Below are 6,231 nucleotides of genomic sequence, written 5' to 3'. Positions count from 1 at the left end.
AATATAAGGTCAATAGGAACAGGGACTGTGGTACTGATTGTTCATTCAACAATGGTTTAGAACAACACATTTGGATATTATTATTTCCAGGGACACGAAGGCAGTAAACTATTTCCTTAATTGTTTTGTTGAAGTAGTTCTTTCATCTTAGTGTGGTGAGGATTTTAAAATTTTGACTACGAGGGCTAAAATTTATTTTAAGACAAAAATGCTGCATTAAAGTGTTTTTTGAAAGGCCAGTTTCAATGCTACCCATGGCTGCACCGCTTTCTGTAACAAACAGCAAACCAATGACACTAAGAGCCACTATAAATTGCACTGTCCCTCCTACAAAACACAGTAGGCTGTTTGCTAAAAGCATAGGGACCTCCTGGGCCTGGAGCTTCGAGAAAAGACCTGTGATCCGATTTCTGACTTGAACAGAGCTGCTAAATTTTGATGTGATCCCAGAGTTGTCTCTTAAGCTTTTCTGTACTTCCATCAATCCAACAGGAGAGCCTGTATGCCTTGCAAAGCGAGAATCTGTTATACTGGGAAAAACCCCACCTAAATGTACTGTGTCTGAGTTAACAAATCTTGTTCCATTAAACTTTTAATAAAACTAAAGCCTTCCAGAGCTAACAGTTAGGGCTTTAAAATGGGAGTGTCAAACTTAAAAGCTAAACAAAATAGGCAGTCTTAAATGTAAGCCCACATTTACGTTTGAGTAAATATGCCTAGAGAAAATGCTCTCCTTGTTCATGGGCTGGGATTTTCCCCCTGTGAATAATAACGTCCCTCCGCCCCTGAAATCATCCAGACTAAGTGCAATGGGCTGAGCTGCTCTTCATAATACGCTTTCAAGGAAAGCGAATGTGCTTTCGTCAATTAGCTTGCTATTGCCTTTTTCTTCGTGAAGAGATCAACTTGGGCCAATTAGAACTAGAGAAAAGGAAATTTTAACTGCAAGATGAGGACATAAAAACCAATACTGTAGAGAACCAAATGGAAAGCATCAGAATGCAGTATTGATTGTGCAGCCTGGAAAGATATGGTAATGACTCTGCACATCGGAGGGAAAATGGAGCCGCTCCATCTACTGTGGCTCTTCAAGTTCTGTGATCTTATCTAACTCAGGGCCATAAAGTTGGGAATGGTGCTTTTGGATAAATTTGGCAATGCCCAGATAGATGGTACGTAAAAAATCATGGCTTTCAAAAGCCAGTACAGGACCTCTCCGCCCGGGCTGTCCGGCTTCCCGACGTGCCACACCGGGCCTCTCATCTTATTATTGTTCATCACCACGTTGAACCCAGCCAAGTCTGAAGCAGGCTTTTGAATATTTTTGTAACTTTTTGAAAGCAGTGGACTCAAATAAGTTATATTTCTCTCAGACATTTCCATTTGATACCAGAATGTTCCCATCTATTCTATTATGTCTTCTCTGATTGTCAATAGTGTGAGAATTTAACATTTTCAGAATGGAAAAAAAAAAAAAAACCCTGTGTATTTCCAAGCACCATATTTACATTTCAAAGATTTATAACCTCTTTCTGAAAATTTCGCATTATTTCCTATTAGGTGCCATTCTGCTAAAATGGTGTACCACTAACACACAACAGGAAGATTGTGACGTTTTCACTTGCAAAATGTTATGATTTTCAAAGAAGATATCATAAAGTGTTAGACTTCAGCCTAGATCTTTTCCTGCAGTTCTTTCCACGAAAAGTATCAGTTGCATGTTAATAGTGAACCTTTTTTATCTAAAGAGGTAAAGCCAAATCGTTGGAAACCAATCCATATTGGAAACAACAGGGAATGTATGTCACTGAAATAAAATAAAGCATCACTTAAATTTTAGCAAGAGAGAGCACTGGTTTGCTCTATTTCTTAAAAAAAAAGTATCTAACTTGAGAGGGAAGATGACTTGGAATTGAAGGTAAGAAAAGAAGAAGCAGAGTAACAGATGAGTCCCATAGTCTTGACAGGCCCCCAGAACGACTGGGAGAGTCCTCCTGAGCTGGAGGGCATTTAGCCTGACAGCTCTGATGTGTTATCTCTCCAAGTGTACACATTCTAATTGGAAATGTGGCATTTTATGCACACGCACGCAGGCAGGCAGGCAGCCTGAAAGGGCAATACGTGTCTTAGAGAAGATTCATCTCACAGAGATAATATGCGTGGGGAAGGAGTTGAGAAAAAACACGTCGCCAACGACCTTTTCGTAATTCCGTGAATGAGAAGAAACCTCCCTCCCCAACCAATGTTGTCTAGTGAGATTAAGGGATTTCTCTCCCTCCTATTATTTACCTTTAAATACCTACCACTTTGTCTATGAAGTGAACAAATACACTTTTGAGAAAAATGTAAGATTGGTTTTGCTGATTATTAGTGGCTCTCATGGACTAACATATTGTATTATGCCCTTTCAGTAACCAATGAAATACTACTCATTTGGGGCATATTAGCTCAAAAAGGTTTCCCTTTCTTCAATTGCTTGACTTTACCCTTACTGTTTTAGGATGCAGAATGCTTCAGTGTAGAGTGACACAGTAATCTCCCCTTCTGGTGACTGTGTGCTCTGATCGAAATGACATTTCTGCTTCCACCTCTGAAGGGGAGTGGATCGGGGTCCACCGTGCAAGCTGCTGGGTACACTACAGCGAGGGTGACCCAGTGGCTGGATGGTAGGCCTAATCTGTGCCTTGGTACCTGCTGGCACAACTGCAGTCATTGTCAAAGCCCGCAGCAAGGTATCTTTTATCTCAGCTCCACTGTCCCAAGTAGGGGGGCCGATGATGTCTGGAGGAGTAAAGATTTCAGTTGTAACCCATGCCTGTTCCAAAGGCCTTTTTCTGCTACCCTGTAATTTACTTCAAATGATTTGAGAATCATTTCGTTGTATAAGACATTACCAATTGAAGTGATGAGGTACCCTCGACAGGGAATACGTTTAAGAACTGTGATGTATTATGTCCTGGGCTCTGGCTGTAAATGATGCTTTATAAGAAAAAAAGATGGAAGTTTTAAAAAATGATTACTACAAAATCAAAATTATGAACCATATGGAGAAGGCTTAGTAATATTGAATATATGGAAATTATCCAAATAACATAGAGAAAATATGCTTTAAGCAAATTAGCATTTTTGCTTTTGTCTGAATATCTGGATAATGATGTCAAACTCCAGCCAAAATTAATCACCAGAAATCTAGTCATCCTGAGTTTTCATGACTACTTTTACTACAATAATTGCTTGTCAAATGTCAAAACCAATCCGGCTTAAATGCTGAATTTCTGTTCTTATGCACCACCCTTCTTTTGTTATATTAATTTCCAGACATGCTCATTCAGATCCACAAATAACTTAATTCATTCCCAAATTACACTCCTGAGATTCTTTTCTCTGAGCCTCCTAAAAGGTCTTCTTTCGGCTAATTCAATCTCCCCAAAGCATTTTCACAATCAACAAAAATGAATCATGCTATAACATTTTGCTAAATCTAATCATCTACATTTTCTCAGTCTTGGCTATCACTCACCTGCAATTACCCCACCGAAATGGACTTTTGTAATTCTTGCAGAACCAGATAACCAGGTTATGTGAATTAAAGTTGGAGGGCACAGGCCTTGTGGTGTGAGAGAAAAACATGGCTACTTTGGAGACAACATGTTAGGGGCTGGTTATTCTGAGGCTCTCTCCAAATCTTTATAAAATCAAGATATACTAATTACTCACTCTGAAAATTACGTGACAATGTTGGAAGAGTACTGTTTCTCTGGATTCACATGTAAACTTCTTCCCTAATGAGCTATGTATATATGGTAATTTCCCCCAGATGTTATTTTGAAACATTGTAATGTTTTGTAGAGTAGTTCTTTAGAAGAAGTCAATGAAAGCGATTGTTTTACTATGTCATGTCATGATGCTCACGTATCTGCATTTAAGAAAATGTTGCTGTTTTCTAGAATATTTTGATAAAATAGAGAGAAATTCACTCTGTCTACCTAAATATTTAATAGTCACATATTAAGTGGGGGTGGGGATGTGCTCGTATTTCCTCATAAATAAAGATAATGCCACGCTAGATCACAAAAGTACGAAAAAGGTGACTTGGACTCTGATTTGGAATCACATCTTCCATGTTCAAAAGGTGAACGACAAAAACTGGCACAAACCATTTTCCTTCACTGACGGAATTCTTGTTTACTGAAACTTTGTTGAGGTCACTAGCTTTTTGTATTGAAAAGCTTGATTTATAAAGAAAGGCAGAAATACTACAATTCAAAGATCATTCAAAATATCCCAGTAAAGAGCTAACTTGTAAGTACATTTGCTAGAAACAAACAACGTTTGAAACTGGTGTGAATTTTTAGAAGTAGAGTTTACTCATCCATTCAGCATTCTGCAATTCCTACACAGTATGTGCTAGGTAGGCCCTGGATAAAAAGATTAAGAGAAACAGGCCTTTCTGCCCTAATGGAGTTCAGCCTCTAAGGCAGGGTTTTGGGAAGTCCTAGTCCTTGGTATTAGTATCACTTTGGATGCTTAGTTAAAAGTACAGTTCTAGCTTCTCTCCCTGCATTTGAGTCTCTTACAGCAGAGTTCTAACATAGGTACCTTCCATACTTGTTAACAAAGTCCCTTGGCAATTTTTTGTGCCCCAAATTAAAGGAATGTACCGACGGGAACTGAGACACTGCTGAGGCAAGAGTCAGGAGTGTGGGTCCCAACTCCAACCAACTGGGATGATTGGAGGAGCACGCCTTTGCCATTTTTTTGTTTCAAAATTATATTTTATAAAATAAAGGTGAAAGAACTGACTTAAATAATACTTAAGTTTCATTTTATTGCTAATTTTCTCGCAGGTAAGGGATGATATTTTGCTATGGTCCTCAAAAGTAGAGTACCCAGGCCTCACCTGTGTGGCTCAGGTGGTTGGGCGTCATCCCATAAAGTGAAGGGTCACCATTTTGATTCCTGGCTGGGACACATGCCTGGGTTGTGGGTTCAGTTCCGATTGGGGTGCATGGGCGAGAAGCAACTAATTGATCCTTTTCTCTCACATCAACACTTCTTTCTCTCTCTTTCTGCCTCTCTCCCCCTCTTCCCAGAAATAAAGACAAAAGGAAACAAAGAACATCCAATTTCCTCATTTTTTGAACTTTTATATCTTTCTGTTATTACCTCTGAGAAGGGATGACACAGCAAAAATGCAAAGAGAAGGAAAGGAATCAAATACATAACTTGAGTTTCAAGAGGCTGTGTCCAGACAAAAAAAAGACCCTAGAGTTAGAACACTAAAATGAACCCAAGCCCCCTTTCCCTTAAACTCCCAACATCAGATTGACATGTAATGGGATCATAGGAGAGAAAGACCAAATGATTCAGGTGAGGTGACAGTACCATTTGATTATAGAAACATGATATTGTTTTACATGCCCTGCCTTTGTGCCCTGGGACTCATTTTCCGTACTATAAACACTGCTTATAAATCCTTTCTCATTTTTGTAGTCCCAGGATAAGCGTTGATGTTTCTCTGAGGTCTTCTGTATGAAACCATAGGAATTTTTCCTTCTATGTTCCCACTGCACCTTGTGCTTATTTCTATTAAAGTTTGTATTTCATTTTAGGCTAAGTCCTGCTTAGATGTCTGGCTTGTGAATCTCCAGGGCCCCCCCTTCAGGAAATTCAGTCTGACTTTTTCTGTGTGTTCTCATTTAGTGCCATAGACTACCATTCAGTTAAATGGCTCAGAAGACATTCCTAGGGTGTATTTCCATAGAAGATGTAGAGTGACTTTTAAAATTGTAGAGATGGAGCAGATTGTTGTAAATTGGGGAAAAAGGGCAGGATGACAAGAGGGCAGTGATTGGCTAATGAAAAGAAAAGATCACTTTGTTTCCTACTGGCCCAAGTGAAAAGATAACAGAGCTGAGGCTGGTTGGTTGTTATTTGATAAAGGGAGACACATCACTAGACCGGCCAACACGTCTTAGTTCCGAGCTCACAGAATCATATCATGTGATGTTATAAATGAGAGAAATTTCATAATAAACTCCCATCATGTATAAATGTCAAATGAGGTATAATGCAATATAATGTCACTTTCACATACGAGGAGGTCTGCCTGGAAAAAGTCCAGCCATTTTACTGTAAAGAAAAACAGTTTGTGCAACAGAGACACCAATGTAACCTGACAGCCAAGGAGAGTGGACTGGGATGCGCATGTGTGAACAATGATGATTTACT

The sequence above is a fragment of the Sturnira hondurensis genome, unplaced genomic scaffold (assembly GCF_014824575.4).
Source record: "Sturnira hondurensis isolate 20B ecotype Veracruz unplaced genomic scaffold, ASM1482457v3 Scaffold0009719, whole genome shotgun sequence".
NCBI classification, from domain to species: domain Eukaryota; kingdom Metazoa; phylum Chordata; class Mammalia; order Chiroptera; family Phyllostomidae; genus Sturnira; species Sturnira hondurensis.
Note: the sequence above shows the minus strand (reverse complement) of the source record.